At 44.0% G+C, this 18373-nt stretch overlaps 1 protein-coding gene across 4 annotated transcripts in view; it reads left to right on the forward strand.

Moving 5' to 3' along the window:
• LOC122555487 (actin remodeling regulator NHS-like) overlaps window positions 1–18373 on the forward strand; it is a 416299-nt gene that overhangs the window by 250071 nt on the left and 147855 nt on the right. The window contains exon 1 of one of the 4 annotated variants that reach the window (XM_087992985.1): window positions 3703–3981. The exons of the other annotated variants lie outside the window; for them this stretch is intronic. The gene's annotated coding sequence lies outside the window, so the exon portion shown is untranslated. Of the gene's footprint in view, window positions 1–3702; window positions 3982–18373 lie in introns of those variants that run through there. 4 annotated transcript variants of the gene reach the window in all.

Below are 18373 nucleotides of genomic sequence, written 5' to 3' on the forward strand. Positions count from 1 at the left end.
AGCAAATTTCCATCGAAGTGCACGCGGTGGGACATTTTTCATTCAGTTCTTTCCAGGTCAGGAGAAGGTCATTGTTCTCACTCGTGAATGCCAGATTTATGTCACTGTTTCCCATCAGGAATGATTTGGAATGTGTGACTACTAGAAGAACCCAGGGATAATACAGGGATTTCAGGAAAAGCTGATAGGCTTGCATTGGGATAGTCACAGTCTACCTGTTTAGCATGAATATCATTTGGAATAATTCCCATGACCAGTACACATGGTGATTGAAAACAGCTTCACAGAATAACCTATTTTTTGTCCTGTGTGTAGGGAGTTGCGATTCTTCGGTTGCAGCGTAGATGAATAACATGAGGAATACTTTTACCTCTGGCCTTCTTAACCATGTTTGTACTGCCGCAGGATGTCATTGTCTCTTTGCAGGGAGTACTTAGATCAGCTGGGGAAATGAAAGAAAAAGCCTTCCCTCACATAAGATAGCTCCCTTCCAGGCGACTGCACCCTGGAAATGGTTGCATTGGAGGTCAGGAGGGCATTCTACTTGATCACCCTTTTCCCCCATGACCATGCATTGCAACAGGGTGTCCTAAGTCAAACAACAGGCATCTCTACTTAAGAAAACATAAACGGTTCTGAAACCAGAGAACACATCTGTGCACCATTTACCAATGGCTACATGGCCCTCAAAAATCCACATCTGTTAATTTAGCATCAAATACCATCAACATTCTAGGGATTAGCATTAATGGGAATCTTAAGTGGACCAGCAATATAAACATAATAACGGGTCAGATGCTGGGAATCCTACAGCGAGTAGCTCACCACCTCTTTTGCCAAAGGCTTGCCTATCACCTTATAAGACACAAGTCAGAAATATGGTGGCATATTCCCCACTTGGGTAAGTGTGGCTCCAATAACACTCAGATGCTACACACCATATCAGACAAAGCAGCCCTCTTGAACAGCACCCCATCCGCCACTCTGAACGTCACTTCCGCACCTCTGCCTTATCATGGTAGTAATGTGGACCATCCAAAAGATGCACTGCAGCAATTCACCATTGGCCCTTTGACAGTATCTTCCAAACCCATAATATTAAATTAATAAAGGCAATAGACATGAGAACAATGCCATCCTATGAGCTATATTGCTGTTCCTTGACAGCACGGTGGCTCATTAGTTAGCACTGCTTCCTCACAGTGCCAATGACCCAGGTTCAATTCCAGCCTCGGGCAACTATCTGTGTAGAGTTGCACATTCTCCCCGTGTCTGCGTAGGTTTCGTCCAGGTACTCCAGTTTCCTCCCACAGTCTGTGGATGTGCAGGTTAGCTGGATTGGCAATGCTAAATTGTCCATAGTGTCCCGGGGTGTGCTGGCTAGGTGGATTAGCCATAGGGAATGCCGGGTTGCAGGGATTGGGTGGGATGCTGTCTGGAGGGTCAGTGTGTACTCAATGGAAAGAATGGCCAGCTTCCACACTCTAGGGTTTCAATGCCTGATACCAATGTGGATCTGCCTACAGCAATTAGGAGGCAGCAGTTCAAGAAGGTAGCTCACCACCACTTTCTTGCAAAGTTTGTGAGAAGATTTGTAGCTCGGGTGCTCGTTGTTGTGGTTCTGTTCGCCGAGCTGGAAATTTGCAGACGTTTCGTCTCCTGTCTAGGTGACATCCTCAGTGCTGGGGAGCCTCCTGTAAAGCGCTTCTGTGATCTTTCCTCCGGCATTTGTAGTGACACCTTTGTAATCATTCAAAACACAGAAATAGAGAACACACACCAGATCATCAACACCACACTCACAGGAATCCGATTCACTAGAGAGGAAGAAAAGGACAACCAACTCCCATTCCTAGTTGTGATGATACAGAGAACACCTAATGGAGAATTCACCACAAAGGTATACAGGAAAGCCACACACACAGACCAAGTCCTAAACTACAAAAGCAACCACCCCAACAACACAAAATAAGTTGCATCAAGACATTATTCAAAAAGGTCACAACACACTGCAGTACATCAGAACTGCAAAAAGAGGAAAAAGAACATCTATACAATGTATTCGCCAAAAACGGATACCCGCGCAATTTCATCAACAGATGTCTAAGGGAAAGACAGCAGAACGAGGACATGCCACAACCCAAAGGACTAGCCACGTTACCATACATCAAGAACATTTCCGAACTGACAGCCAGACTACTGCGACCACTAGGACTCATAACAGCACACAAACCAACAGCCACTCTCAGACAACAACTCACCAGAACGAAGGACCCGATACCCAGCATGAGCAAAACCAATATAGTACAAAATCCCATGCAAGGACTGCACAAAACACTACATAGGACAAACAGGAAGACAGCTAACGATCCGCATCCATGAACACCAACTAGCCACGAAACGACACAACCAGCTATCCTTAGTAGCCACACACGCAGATGACAAGCAACATGAATTCTACTGGGACAACACTACTATTATAGGACAAGCCAAACAGAGAACAGCCAGGGAATTCCTAGAAGCATGGCACTCATCCACAGATTCAATCAATAAGCACATCGATCTGGACCCAATATACCGACCACTGCAACGGACAGCTGGAACTGACAACCGGAAGTGGCAGATTCAAACCACTACAAATGCCGGAGGAAAGATCACAGAAGCGCTTCACAGGAGGCTCCCAAGCATTGAGGGTGTCACCTAGACAGGGGACGAAACGTCTGCAACACAAATTCCCAGCTCGGCGAACAGAACCACAACAACTTTCTTGCAAGTAATGAGGGATAAGCAATGAACACTGGCCTAGTCAGTGATGCCTATATCCTATAACAGATATGAAAATTATTGGACGACAACACGGTAGGGAAACCCAGAGTGTAACAGAGCTTAGTTGGGTCAGGTTCAGCTGCTCTTTGGCATTGATCATTGTTTTAATTAAGCTTATTAAACAGAAGCTGAGTACACTGGATAATGGGACTCGTGATGATGAGCTGGCGTGCAAATAACAGGCATGTTCTGAGGCTGCTCTGTCTGCGTGTCAGACCAATGTGACATGGAGAAGTCTGGACATGAGTAGGAAAATGGTCCATGGTGCGAGAGCAGTAAAACAGCTTAGCATTGTGGATGGTATGGATAATTAAAGAATTAAACTTCCATCACTGTTAAGTAACAGAGCTTTTTGGATGAACTGCTGACATTCAGCAGAGGCAAAAGGCAGAAAAAGGGGTTCTTGGTCAATTTAATACTGGGGAGAGAGCGGGTGGGATGGATCCTTTACAGACTCTGTCCTGGAGCTATGTGTATGCGTGGACTGGCTCTGGTGATTTTGATTTTTGTTTAAAAATAGCTCCTGCTTTCCTTGAAGTCTCATTTTGACCCAACGTTTCCAATATATCAGCTTCGCCTCACAATGAATGGCATGCCTGCTGCTGAATGAATGAGCTGTGTGTGTGTACGAGAGACAGAGAGAGAGGGAAGGGAGGTTTCCTCCTGAAGCTATAACCTGGGGTAAGAAGGCAGACTCGGTTTGTGCTAAGAGGCACTCCCCTGGCATACAGGAGCCTGGTGATTACTGCCGCCACTGAACGGGAACGTGCTCTGCTATTTGGCTGTGAGGTGCACAGAGAGAGAGAGAGAGAAGTGGATTGAACCATCCCGTCAGCTGAAAAAGGGGGGTAGTCTTGGAAACTGTTGACATGCACATCGTCTTTTATTTTAACCCCTGGCGCTTCCTTCACATTCATCCCCTCCTCATTGCCCCCCCGCCTCCCTCCAGCGTGAATAGCTTTTCAACATCACCGGTGTGACTGAATTGCAAGCTGTTGCTGGAGTAGAAAGGCAACAGTGTGGTGAGGTAGCACCATTCTCCATTGCATCCCGCCATGGCCATGGGATGCTGTGTGCGGAGGAAGGCAGAGAGATGTCCACTGCCCGCCTTGCCCAGCGAGCTGAGGAAACTTCGCTGAAGCCACTTTTAACTGTGTAAGTGCTTGCTTAAAAGAGCATTCTGTACCTCCCCCACCCAATGCCCGTCGTGTCTGCAGCATCCTCACATGTTATTTGGTGCAGGACTGAATTGCTTCATGCTAACCTTGCTGCAAAAATGCACGCTATTCTGCCGTGAAATGCCTGATGTTCAGAGACTGAGCAGGGAAAGCTTGTGAAACGAAAAAAAACCAAACGGTTTTTGCATCAGTGTGAATATAGGGCTTTGCAAAGGTCGGTGTGGGACCACAGATTTATCGTGCATTGTTCTCGAAATGACTCTCTCCACAGCTTTTGTGTGCATTGTCTCTCCCGAGTTTTGATGTTAGCTGCATGTTTTAACACCAGCTACCTTTTTAGCAATGTGTAAGTCTTGCATTCGCCTTCGATATTAGAGTGTAAAGCTTTCATCTGCCGGCGCCTCCTCAATTTGCATTTTCCCATGAAAGCAGTAATTTCTCTCGATCATGGTTCCAATAATGTTCTTTACAACGGATTATAAGGGATTATTCGGCTGTCTGTGGGGGAAATAGGAGCAAATAATGAAAGCCTGAAGCTGGGAGTTCAATTGTGCACATTCAGCGAAAAAAAAAGGGCCACAATAAAAGCAACCTGTGCCAATTGAGCAGGCTTGGTCTTCTCTACATATTGTAGCTTTGCTTGCTTGTATTCACTCTGCTGTGTCCACGCTGGCAACAATGCCATTTTCTCTCGATCTGCTAAGAAATTATCTTAAATCCAACTGAGGCAAGCCTGAGGCATTATGCACGAAGGGGAGGGGGAAGGCGTGTCGGCACCAGCAATGCTCAAAATTAAATTAAAGGCTGATAATTTCCCCACGCCCACCCCTCTGCCTGCACGCACTGCTCTGGCAATACTCTCATTTGCTTAGGGGCAGTCTAGGGACTGGGTCAAAGTGACCAAAATCCATCCAGTTTGCCTTGGACCATTGATTATGCAGTTACTGACTATCCGAAGCAATGGGTGGCACGGTGGCTCAGTGGTTGGCACTGCTGCCTCACAGCTCCAGGGACCTGGGTTCGAGTCCCATTTTGGGTGACTGTCTGTTTGCACATTCTCCTGTGTCTGTGTGGGTTTCCTCCCACAATCCAAAGATGTGCAGGCCAGGTGAATTGGCCATGCTAAATTGTGGCAAAAGTGAGGACTGCAGATGCTGGAAAACCAGAGTTTAGATTAGAGTGGTGCTGGAAAAGCACAGCAGGTCAGGCAGCATCCAAGGAGCAGGAAAATCGACATTTCAGGCAAAAGCCCTTCACCAGGAATAGAGGCAGGAAGCCTCCAGGGTGGACAGATAAATGGGGGATAAATGAGACTACCTGCCAATCTCTCTTCCCACCTATCCGCTCCACCCTCCTCTCTAACCTATCACCTCCATCCCCACCCCCAGTCACCTCTTTGCTACCTTCCCCCACCCTCCTCTCTGACCTGTCACCTCCATCCCCACCCCCAGTCACCTATTGTACTCTTTGCTACCTTCCCCCACCCTCCTCTCTGACCTGTCACCTCCATCCCCACCCCCAGTCACCTATTGTACCCTTTGCTACCTTCTCCCCAGCCTCACCTCTCCCATTTATCTCTCCACCCTGGAGACTTCTTGCCTCTATTCCTGATGAAGGGCTTTTGCCTGAAATATCGATTTTCCTGCTCCTCAGATGCTGCCTGACCTGCTGTGCTTTTCCAGCACCACTCTGATCTTAACCTCCATGCTAAATTGTGTTAGGTGGGTTAGTCAGAAGGAAATGGGTCTGGGTGGGTTACTGTTCAGAGGGTCAATGTGGACTTGTTGGGCCGAAAGGCCTGTTTCCATTCTGTAGGGAATCTAATCCAATCTAATCTCATCAGGCGACAGCCTGTGTGGAGTTTGCAGCCTTTCCCTGTCTGCGTGAATTTCCTCCGGTTGCTCCGGTTTCCTCCCACAGTCCAAAGATGCACAGGTTAGGGTGGATTGGTTGTGCTAAATTGCCCATGGTGTCCAGGGATGTGCAGACTAGGTGGGTTAGCCATGGGTAAATGAAGAGTTACAGGGAGAGAGTAGGGATTGGGTCTGGAAAGGATGACTTTTGGAGGGTTAGTATGGTCTCCTTTCACACTGTAGGGATTCTATGACTCTAATTTACCTCTGCCACTAAGTCAAACACCTAGCCAGATATGCCCTTGGTGGTGAGAACCATTGATGTAAAGTCTTTTTTTTCCCTCCCAATTATGCTCAATTCCTAAATGCATTCTCTACGTGTGATTCAGGTCGGATGTTTGACCACATAGGGCCTTGCAAATCCCTTCTCACCTGATGTATTTCTCACAAATGTACACTTTCCAGCCGGGGTGTCAGCGGTGTAATAATTGAAAATAAGATCCCCGGCTAATTTCTCTCCCTGTTCCCGGTTGCGCAGGAATTGAGGTCAATTGAGGTAAAGGAGGAGGAGTAAGTGAGGACTGCAGATGCTGGAGAGTCAGGGTCGAAAAGCGTGGCCCTGGAAAAGCACAGCAGGTCAGGCAGCATCTGAGGAGCAGGAGAATCGACGTAGTGCCCAGTTTTTGCTTTGATTGAAATAGCTACCTCAGCTTTGAGTATGAAATAAAACATGTCAATCCTGTTCTCTGTGGTGCATTTACTTACTAAGTTATGAAGGGACAGTCTTTTCCTTTTGGAAGAATATTGAGTTGATGGTTCACTAGCATTAAAGTGCCACATTATGAGATGCAGATTGCACTGGTTCACATCTTTGTGTATGTAGCATTCAGCTAAGCTGCGATAGTTTGAAGTGCAGATGCAACTATCTGCTTCACTCAGAAGGGGTCACCTTGAACCTGGGCTCTAAGGGCTATGTAAGCAAGCAGTTCTGGCTGTGGACAGCTCATTTAATGTAGGACAAACATCAGCATCCTCCCATCTGGATAAACTGAGAGCCTGCAGCAAATGGAATCCATTGGGAATGGGGTATCTTCACCTTCTGCCAATGGGAGGATCCATGTTGCCTCTTGAGAAGCTGGTTCTACCACAGTGCCCCATGTGAACTGGGGAGCCAGTGTCATTGTGGCTTATTGGTGTTGGTGCCTGTTGCCAAGCCACTGTAACCACTGACGATCATGGCAGTGCCCACCAGCCCGGTGGCATTGGTGCCATTTCCTTGTGCCAGCCGGTGCCTCCCAGGGTTGAGAATCGATGGTTCGGGCCTTCACATCCAGCTTCCTGGACTCGGAGCTCCTGGAATCCTGCTGGTCGTCAGCCTCTGGCCAGCTCAACCATCCCAAAAATCCTCGGATACACGACCATCTTCCATTTCCTGGGAATGCGTCTGAGCCTCTGAACTCTCCCGTGCTGGTTGAGTGCCGACTGACGTGGGGGTGAGCTGCCATATTTGTGTGTTGTCCTCCATGAGAGACCCAGAACGTGACAGAGCAGCGAAGCAGGAAGTTGTTCAGACGCCGTTCTGTGACAGCTCCGAGCCATCTGTGTTTCACTGTCAGACATCAAGATGCTGAGAGCATACAAACAAGGAAGAAGAGTGGGCTCCTCAGTCCTTTGAGCCTGCCCTGCAGTGCAGTAAGATCGTGGCTGATCTGACTTTAACATCAACTCTGCATTCCTGCATCCCCTTGATAACCTTTCATTCCTTCAGTAATCAAGAATCTATTCAGCTCTGCCATAAAAATATTTAAAGATTCTGCATCCATTGCCTTTTGAGGAAAGGAATTACAAAGACACACATCCTCTGTGTCAAAAAGAGTTTTCTCTGCCTCAAATGGATGCCTCCTTATTTTTAAACAATGACCTCCAGTTCTAGATTCTCCCACAAGAGAAAACATCTGTCCACCTGGCCAAGCCCCCTCAGGATCTTCTATGTTTCAATTAAGTCACCTCGACTTTTCTGAGCTACAGGGGATACAGGCTTAGCCTATCTAGACTTTTGCCATAAGTTAATCCGCTCATTCGAATTATTAGTCTAGTGAACATTCTCTGAACTGCTTTCAAAATGTTAACATCCATTTGTGAGTATAATAGCCAGTACTGTACACTGTACACCAGATGTGGTCTCACGAATGCCCTGTATAACTGAAGCATAATTTAACTACTCTCACGTTCAGTTCTCCTCACAATAAAACATAAATACAATTAGCTATCCTGATTACTTGTTGCGTCTGCACACTAACCTTATGTGATTTATGCACTGCAACACCCAGGTTTTCCTTGCATCTCAGAGCTTTGCAACTTCTTACTGTTTAGTTACATGCTTTTCTACTCTTTTTACCAAAAAGGACAATTTCACACTTGCTCACATTGTACTTTGCTGACTCAATTAACCTATCTCTATCTCTTTGTAGGCTCCTTACGTTTTCTTCACAACAAAGAGAACACTAGCCTCATAAACCAGATTCTTGCTCCTGGAAGTCAGCTATATGTTAGTCCATGCATGTTCTATCCGTCAGCCAAAGGTTATAGCTACTTTCCCTATAAATGTGTAAGGCTTCTGTATAAAGGGACAGACTGTCAATGTACAGAATTTGCAAACTGCTGCTAATGGGATGTTAGTCAGTGTGATGGATAGCTGAGTCAACTTCCCTGAGGAATGCCAAAGATATATTGGTACAATCATGACTTCCCCTCATTGTGATATCTGTCTGTGTGCAAATGGCCACAGTGAAAGAGAACATTTTTTTTTACTTGTAAATGGCTAATTCATAAGGATCATATCCTAGGAGGAAGTTGATTAATAACTTAATATCTGTAACATGTAAGTGCTGTGAAAGGTACATACACATTTTAATATGGCTCACTTTAGCCACATGACTGAGTCATTGTGCTAAGATGGAAATTTGCAAATTGGAGGTTCACAGTTATACAAAAGAACATTAAAGAACAACATTTAGATATTGTGAAATGGAACTCTGATTCTAATAAGCTTCTTTTAAAATCCAAAATTAATTCTTAAGTCTAATGTAGTTTGGTATTGTTTCATTTTTGTCTAATCTTAATCCTTGCAAATAAATTTGATTCATAATTTAACCTGACAAATATAGTCTGACAGTGCAATATTTCCTCACCCTTTTGGAAAGGACAGGATTGCATGATAATAATCAGCCTATGTGGGATTCTTATGTGAAACCCACACATAAAAATGTAATTACTAAGATCACAGTGTACACGTTTGTCTTTGGAAGCTTCTTTCTTCCCCTTCATCATTATTTATTAAAACTAATAATCAGCATTAGGAAAAACCCAAGTTGGAAGATGATTTTTGATTGAGTCTCAAGTTGTCCAACAACAACCTTTACTTGTATAGATAAAATAATGTCTAAGGCACCTTCACAGAAGCAGTATGATGGAAAATGAGACATTGTGGTGCAGAAGATGGCCAAAAGGTAAAAAAGCTATACATAAGCTATGTCTTAAAGGGGGAAAAATAGGCAGCGAGGTTTAGGAAGAGAGTTGTCAAATGAAGGTACAACTGCAAACTATGGATTGATTAAAATCAGGAATGTTCTAGCGCTCTGAATTAAATGATTGGATGATTATTGAGAATTGTGTGGAAGGAAGGACAGAATGCAAGAAAATAAGAAATAGGAGCTGAAGTAGCCCATTCAGTGCTCCAAGCCTTCCACCATGCAGTAGGGTCACGGCTGATCAATTCAAGACCATTTCCCTGCACTATCCCTGTATCCTTTGATGTTTTTACTTAGTAGAAATAAGTCTTGAACATACTCAGTGACAGCCTTCACAGCCATCAGGAGAGGTGATTCCGAAAAGACTCACCACCCTCTTTCTCCTCCCTTTAGTCTTAAAAGCCTAACCTTTTGTTCTGAGACTGTGTTCACTGGTTCTAGATGCCCCTACGCTAATGGAATTATTCTTCCTGCATCAACCTTGTTGAGACCTATGAGAATTTTGTATGTTTGCACCTCTCATTCTTCTAAACTCCAAAAAATATAGACACAGTCTATTTGAGCTTTCCTCATACAATAATGCCTCCAAAACAGGATTCACTTTGGTGAACCTTCATTGTACTCTCTCAATGACAAGGATCTCTTCCTTAGGTAAAAGGCTAAAAATTGCATACAATACACCCAAGGGTGGCCAAATTGAGCCTCCAAAGAATTGCTGTAAGACATAGAGTCCTATAGCACGGAGACAGACCCTTCAGCCCAACTGGTCCATGCCGACCAAAATATCCATCCATTCTAACCCCATTATCCTGCACTTGGCCCATATCCTTCCAAACCTTTTCAATCCATGGATTTGTCCAAATGCCTTAAAATGTTGTTAATGTACATGCCTCAACCACTTCCGCTGGCAGCTCATTCCATTCGTGTACCACTTTCTGGGTAAAAACGTTGCCCTCAGGTTCCCTTTTATTCTTTCCCCTCTAACCTTAAACTGATGCCCTCTAGTCTTCGATTCCCCAACCTTGGGAAAAAGACTGAGTGCATTCACCCTATCTATGCCTCTTGTGATCTTATACACTTCTATAAATCCCCACTCAGTCTCCTACGCTGTAAAGAAAAATGTATGAGCATGTCTGACCTCTCCCTATAGTTTCAGACCTTTGGGTCCAGGCAACATCATCTAAGTTTTGTCTGCACTCTTTCCAATTTAATAACCAAAACTGAACACAATACTCCAAGTGCAGCCTCACCGTCGTCCTGTACAACTGCAACATAACTTCCCAACTTCTATACTCTGTGTTCTGACTGATAAAGGCCACTGTGCCGAAAGTTCAGAGAACTGTGCACGGAAACTCCAATTTCCCTCTGTTCCATTACATTCCTTAAGGCCCTACCATTCACCGTGAAACTCCTATCTTGATTTGACTTTCCAAAATGCAAGACCTCATATTTATCTACATTAAACTCCATTTGCCATTTCTCAGCCCACTTCCCCAGCTGATCAAGATCCTGCTGCATTTCTTATAACCTTCCTCACTGTCCATGATACTGCTATTTTAGTGTCATCTGCAAACTTACTAATCAAGTCTTGTACATTCTCATCCAAATCATTAATATAGATAACAAACAGTAATAGGCCCAACACTGACCCCTGAGACACTCCAATAGTCACAGGCCTCCAGTCTGACAAGCATCCTTCCAATATTACCCTCTGTTTTCTACCATGAAGTAATTTCTGTATCCAATTTGCCATGATTCCATGCAATCTAACCTTCCAGAGCAGCCTACCATATGGAACCTTACCAAAGGCCTTACTGAAATCCATACAGACTATATCTACCATCCTGCACTCATCAACCTTCCTGGTCACTTCATCAAAGAACTTTAACGAATTTGTGAGGCATGATCTCCCACTCACAAAGCCATGCTGACTACTCCTAATCAAAGTCTGTCTTTCCAAATGCATGCATATTTTATTCTTCAGAATCTTCTCAAGTAACTTACCCACCACAGATGTTCAGCTTACTAGTCTATAGTTCCCAGGTTTTTCTTTGCAGCCCTTCTTGAATAATGACACAGCGTTCGCTACCCTCCAGTCTTCTGGGACTTCACGCATGGGTATCGATGATGCAAAAATATCAGTTCTTCTCTCGCCTCTCGCAGTGTTCTTGGGTATATCTGGTCAGGACCAGGAGATTTATCCACTTTCATATATTCTATTACGTCCAACACCACCTCTACTGTGATCTGGACATTTCCCAAGGTATCACCACTAACTTACCCAAGTTTCCAAGTATGTCTTGTCTTCCTCCACAGTAAAAACATTGTTGCTTCTGTATCCAAAACATTTTGTGATAAAGACAGACATACTATATGCTTCCTTAATTGCTTGCTGTACAGACATGTTAACCTCCAGTGAACCATGAACAAGGATATCAAAGCCCTTTAAAGTTCAACATTTTCCAGCCTCTCACCATTTAAGAAATACTGTCTGGGTGGAATCCTGAGTGACGTGGGCTTCACTGAGATTTGTGGCAGAATAACATGAGAGATCCAACAAGGTTGATCTAGATGTCAGGAGCAACTTCATGCATGTATTCCCCATGTTCTGGGTGTCGTTAGGTAGAGGCAAATTGCCTGATAAGGGGAATTATTGCATGTTGATGACCTTATAGTCTGTGCATTTTGCATCATTAATATCATCTTCCTACCCTACTATCAGCTGTGAACCAAGAAAATTCTCAATATGGAAGTCAGAGAGAGCGCAGGAGACCTCAGCTGACAGCTTGCTCCAAAGTAGCTCCACATTCGACACAGGGTACCAAATTCTTAAGGCGTGTAAGCATGGGCATCGACCAGAGACACACACACACTTCACCCCCACATGCATAGACATTGGCGTTTGATGTGTGCCAGTGACTATGAACCCTCATGACACATCTCTGATCCACTTACAGTATGCTTTGGGAGTTCAATGCTATATTTTGGGAAAAAATGGCTGAGCATCAAGACAGTCCACAACCCATCTCATCTCTTTCTGTCCCATTATGGGCTTTTTTCCTCCTGGAATGAAGGAGATGCAGGTATTATGGGAGATGAAAGTGGGCGGCACATGTGCTTCATTTGGGGTAAATGGGGAGGGGTCCTGAACGAGTGATTCCGTAGGTGAGGCGGGCATTGAGGTGGGTAGCAGTGAGTGAGGGAAGATGTTGCAGGCAAAAGTGAGAGTGAGAGCGCACAACGCAGAGTGAGAGTTGGGTGCAGTGGCAGAGATGGGGTAAGTGTAAGGTCACCAAGAGAAGATGGGGGACTTACCTTCACGGAGCAGAAAAAGTCATTAACGTTCTTCCTACATTAGCGTACACTAACCCACGGGACTCTCCGGATCACTGCCCACAAAGCAGGCTGCTAATTTTCCCTTATTTGCCATGTCTGGAGCAGCTCCTGACTGGGTTTGTCTTCCTTGGGGGCACAGTGTACTTTTAAGTATGGCCCCGGTGCCAGGGATCCCAGGAGACCTCTGTCATGCTGACTACATCAGGTTCCAGAGAGTGGCAGAATCAGGTTAACCCCCAGTGCATTAGGGGTATGGGTAAGTTGTTAGAGAGATGAGTTTGCAAGAATCAGGAGAGAAAGTTTGCTGAGCCCCACAAATGGAAATGTTCCATAAAAGTTGTCAAATTGACTTGACAGAGGTGACATTTAGCCAAAATATGTGAAGATTCGTAGAACATATAGCACAGGAACAGGCCCTTCAGCCCACCGTGCTGGCCATAATGCCATTCTAAACTAATCCCAGCTACCTGCACATGATCCGTATCCTTCCTTTCTCTGCCTGTACATGTGTCTTAAAACATCACTATTTTTCTACCACCTACCCAGGCACCAACCATCCTCTGTGTAAACAAACTTCCTTCACACATCTCCTTTCCCCCCCTCTCAGCTTAAACCTATGCACCCTTGTATTTGCCACTCTGGGACAAAGACTCCCAACTATCCACCCTACCCATGCCTCTCACAATTTATAAACTTCTATCAGATCGGCCCTCAGCCGCCAACTCTCCAACAAAAACAGTCCAATTTGTCAAACTTCTCCTGATGGTTCATACACTTCAATCCAGGCAACATCCTGTTAAACCTCTTTTTCACCCATTCCAGAGGCTGTGTATCCTTCCTGTAGCATGGTGACGTGAACTGCACACAAACCTCCAAATGTGGCCTAACTGAAGTCTCATACACCTGCAACATGACTTGCTAACTTTTGTACTCAGTGTTCCGAATGATAAAGACAAGCATGTCATATGCCTTCTTTACCACCTTATCCACCTGTGTTGCTACTTTCAGGGAGTTATGGATTTGCACCCCAACATTCTTCTGTATATTAATGCTCCTAAGGGTTCTGTCGTTTACTGTATACTTCTCTCTTGCATTTGACTTCCCAAAATGCATCATCTCAGATTTGCCCAGATTAACCTCCCTTTACCATTTCGTGGCCCAGCTTTTTAACTGACCTACAGGACATAGAACATTACAGTGCAGTACAGCACAGGCTGTTCGACCCTCGATGTTGCACTGACCTGTGGAACCAATCTGAAGCCCATCTATCCTACACTATTCCATTTTCATCCATATGTCTATCCAGTGATCATTTAAATGCCCTTAAAGTTGGAGAGTCTACTACTGTTGCATTGAAGGCATTCCATGCCCCTACGACTCTCTGAGTAAAGAAACTACCTCTGACATCTGTCCCGTATCTATCATGCCTCAATGTCCCCTCGTGCTAGCCATCACCATCAAGGAAAAAGCTCTCACTGTGCACCCTATTTAACCCTATGATTATTTTATATGTCTCAATTAAGTCACCTCTCAACTTTCTCCTCTCTAACGAAAGCAGCCTCAAATCCCTCAACCTTTCTCAAAAACCCTCCCTTCATACAAGGCAACATCCTAGTAAATCTCCTCAGAACCCTTTCCAAAGCTTTCACAACCTTCCTATAATGTGGTGACTAGAACTGCACGCAGTACTCCCAAGTGTGGCCACACTAGAGTTTTGTACAGCTGCAGCATGACCTCATGGCTCTGAAACTCAATCCCTCTCCCAATAAAAGCTAACACACCATATGCCTTCTTAACAACTCTAACAACCTGGGTAGCAACTTTCAGGGATCTATGTACATGGACACCAAGATCTTTCAGCTCATCTACACTGCCAAAAGTCTTACCATTAGCCCAGTACTCTGCATTCCTGTTACTCCTTCCAAAGTGAATCACACCTTTCCGCATTAAATTCCATTTGCCACCTCTCAGCCCAGCTCTGCAGCTTATCTATGTCCTTTTGTAACTTGCAACATCCTTTGGCACTATCCACAACTCCACCAACCTTAGTGTCATCTGCAAATTTACTAATAGATCCTTCTATGTCCTCATCCGGGTCATTTTTAAAAATGACAAACAGAAGTGGCCCCAAAACAGATCCTTGCAGTAATCTGTATCCTGCTACATTCTTCGACAACCTTCCTCACTATCCACATCCCCACTAATTTTTGTGGCGACTGCAAACTTTCTAATCAGACCACCCACATTTTCATCCGCATCATTTATATAAATTACAAAAATGACAGAGGTCCCAGCACTGATCCTTGCGAACATCACGGGTCACGCATCTCCAGTCAGAAAAACACCTCTCCACAACTCCCCTTTGTCTTGTCAGCCCAATGGGTCAGCTCTTCTGAAGTAGGGAAACCTGCCTAAGCTAGTGAACCTCTTGTTACAGCTGCTCTCAAAAAGATTTTATGTTTCAACCTAGAAGAAAGGACTCATCTGGTACTGTCCCTACCTCTGAGATAGGAAACCTGGGTTCAAATCTCACCTTCTCCAGGTATGTGTAATAACAGGTTGACTAGAAAATATCTTAACCTGTACTTGCCTGTTTTAAACAGCAATTTTTAGTTAGTTGTTAAATCTTAATAAAAATTAACGAGAGAGAGGACTATGTCATTCACCCAATTCCTGACTACATATCTGGTGCAGGAAGGAGGGGATGGTTGAATATGGGTGAAGAGAAGTGCTTTATAATTGCTGGTAGTTTTGTATTTGCTGTTTTATTAAGAATCGAGAGCAGTGGAGGTCTACAGCATGAAAACAGGCCCTTTGGCCCAACATGTCCATGCCACCCAGTTTAAACTAGTCCCATTTGGTCCATATCCCTCCAGACCTATCCCATCCATGTACCTGTCTAAATATTTCTTAAATGATGAAACTGTACTTGTTTCCAAAACTACTTCTGGCAGTCTTTATCTCTCCCCTTAAACCTATGCCATCTCATTTTAGACTCCCCTATGATGGGGGAAAGCTGTTTGCTATTTCCCTTATCTATGCCTATCATGACTTTAGATACCTCTATAAGGTCAGCCTTCAGTCTCCTACACTCCAGGGAGAAAAGTACCAGCCGATCCAACCTCTTCTTATAACATAAACCTTCCAGTCCAGGTTGTATCCTAATAAATCTTTGCTGCACACTTCCTAGTTTAATAATATCCACTCTAAACTCAGACAACCAGAACTGCACACTGTACTCCAAATGTAGTTTCACCAACATCTTGCAATAAGACATTCCATCTCTTATACTCAATGCTCTGACCAATGAAAGCTAACATGCCAAAAACCTTCTTCACCTGTGTGTATTTCTTAGCTCTGAGCCACTTTGCCATGATTTAGGAGTGTTCATTTTTGTGGGACGACTATCTTGTATTAAATATCAGCTCTTCTCTACTTTAAATTACTTCAGTAGTGATACAAAACAGTTTTGATTTGCAGCACTGATAGTGGTAGAATCTTCAGTCACCACAGAAATCAGCATCCTAATGCCATGTACCTTGCTAAATCTCTCCCTGGGTCCAAAAGAGTCTTTGCAAATGTATTCTATCAAGTCTTCTCCAAACTCCTGTCCATTCTCACAACCCCATGGTCCACGCTGGAATGTTTTGCTACATTAGCAGAACTAGGTGTCCTGAGCTGAGCTTTAGATTTATTCTGCATCATGCAGACACTGCTTACGATCTCTTCGGCAATTGTTTACCTTCAATTTTACCTTCATGTCATCATCATTCCAAACTCAACTACCACTCATCTGTCCTCCCCTTCTCCAGGCTTCATAAACTCCACAGTGTTTCACAAATCCAGTAATGGATCACCTAAATGTTAAAACAGAAGGGAAAATGAAATATCAGAGCAAACCAGCCATTAAGAAAACAGATTATAAGAGCTTTTACAGGTATATAAAAGGAAGAGAGTAGCTAAAGTAAATGTAGATCCCATAGAAGCAGAGATGAGATAAATGATCGTGGGGAATGTGGAAAAGGCAGAGTCTTGAACAACTACTTTGTGTTTGTCTTCACAATCAAAGACACAAATGATATACAAGAAATCAAGGGTAATCTAGGAAATAATTAGAGATGGAATTAAGGTGGTTTTATCAGTAGAGGAGAAGCATTGAGGCAGATCAAGGGATTAAAATATATCAAATGCCTAGGACCTGCTCGCCCATATCCTAGAGATCAAAAAAAGTTGGCTGCAGCAATAGTGAATGAGGTGGCTATGAGTTTCCACAATTTCCAGAGATTTGCAAATATTCCTGCAGATTGGAAGTGAGCAAATATAACACAACTTTTCAAGGAAGGACAAAGAGAGAAACCAGGGAACCAAAACCACCAAACCTGACATCAGTCGTTTGGAAAATCCTGGAATAATTTATGAAGGAAGTTGTAATTAAAGAAGCGCTGTATGGTTAGAACAAATCAACATGGTTTTACAAAAGTAGAATCCTGTTTGACAAATGTATTGAGCTTTTTCAGGATCTAAAGAGTAGAACAAATAAAGGGAAACTAGTGGATGTTACCAACTTGGATTTCCCAAAGACATTTGGTAAGCTGTACCTCAAAAGGATAAGAACTCATGGAGTTAAGGATGATATATTAGTATGGATAGGGGATTGGTTGATAAATAGGAAACAGAGAGTATGAATAAATGGAGCATTTACTTAAGGAGCAAATTTTTTTATTCACTTCTGGGGCAAAGATCTTGTTATGTAGCCAGCATTTATTACCTGTCCCTAATTGTCCTTGAGAAGGTGGCAGCTCATCACTGCCTTGTCAAGGGCTACAGGGATGGGAAATAATGCTGACCAGCCAGCAATGCCCATATTTCATGAATCTTCGCACCCTCGGGTGACTGTCTATGTGGAATGTGCACATTCTTCCCGTGCGTGCGTGGGTTTCCTCCGAGTACTCCGGATTCCTCCCAGAGTCCAAGATGTGCTGGTTAGGTGAATGGCTAGATTGCCCACAGTGTCCAGGGATGTGCAGGCTATGTGGATAGCCAAGGGAAATGCAGGGTTACAGCAATAGGGTAGGTGGGTGGGTCTGGTTGGGATGCTCTTCGGTGGGTTGGTGTGGACTCAATGGGCCAATTGGCTGCTTCCACATTGTGGGGAATCTATGATTCTGAAGTTCAAGTTGTCAGTCCTTGAGTAGTGGAGAGCCACAAGACTTAGTGCTGGGACCTCAGCTATTTAAGGTCTCCATGAATATATTAGATAAACTAACCAGGAGTAATGGCATCCAAGGCTCATGACAATAGAGGGAATGTAAGTATTGAGGAGGACATGAAGAGACTGCAAAGAGATAGAGGCAGATTACATGAAATAGGCAACAGGTAGAGGTAGAGTATAATGTGGGAAAAGGTAAGGCTATTCACTTTGGAATAATATAATAGAAAGAAGAACAAGAATTGAAAAGCAGAGTATTTTTAAAAGCGAAGAAACTTGTAAATATTGAAGATCAAAGAGATTTGGGTGTACTCAGACCAACATACAATTAGTTAGCATGTAGGTATAGCAAGAAATGGGAATTGGTTGAGCTCAGTTGGCTGGATTGTTGGTTTACAGAGTGGTGTGATGCTAACGGCATAGATTCAATTCCCGCCATTG

The sequence above is a fragment of the Chiloscyllium plagiosum genome, unplaced genomic scaffold, assembly GCF_037043375.1.
Source record: "Chiloscyllium plagiosum isolate Xiang-an unplaced genomic scaffold, Cpla_swu_hap1 HiC_scaffold_12, whole genome shotgun sequence".
NCBI classification, from domain to species: domain Eukaryota; kingdom Metazoa; phylum Chordata; class Chondrichthyes; order Orectolobiformes; family Hemiscylliidae; genus Chiloscyllium; species Chiloscyllium plagiosum.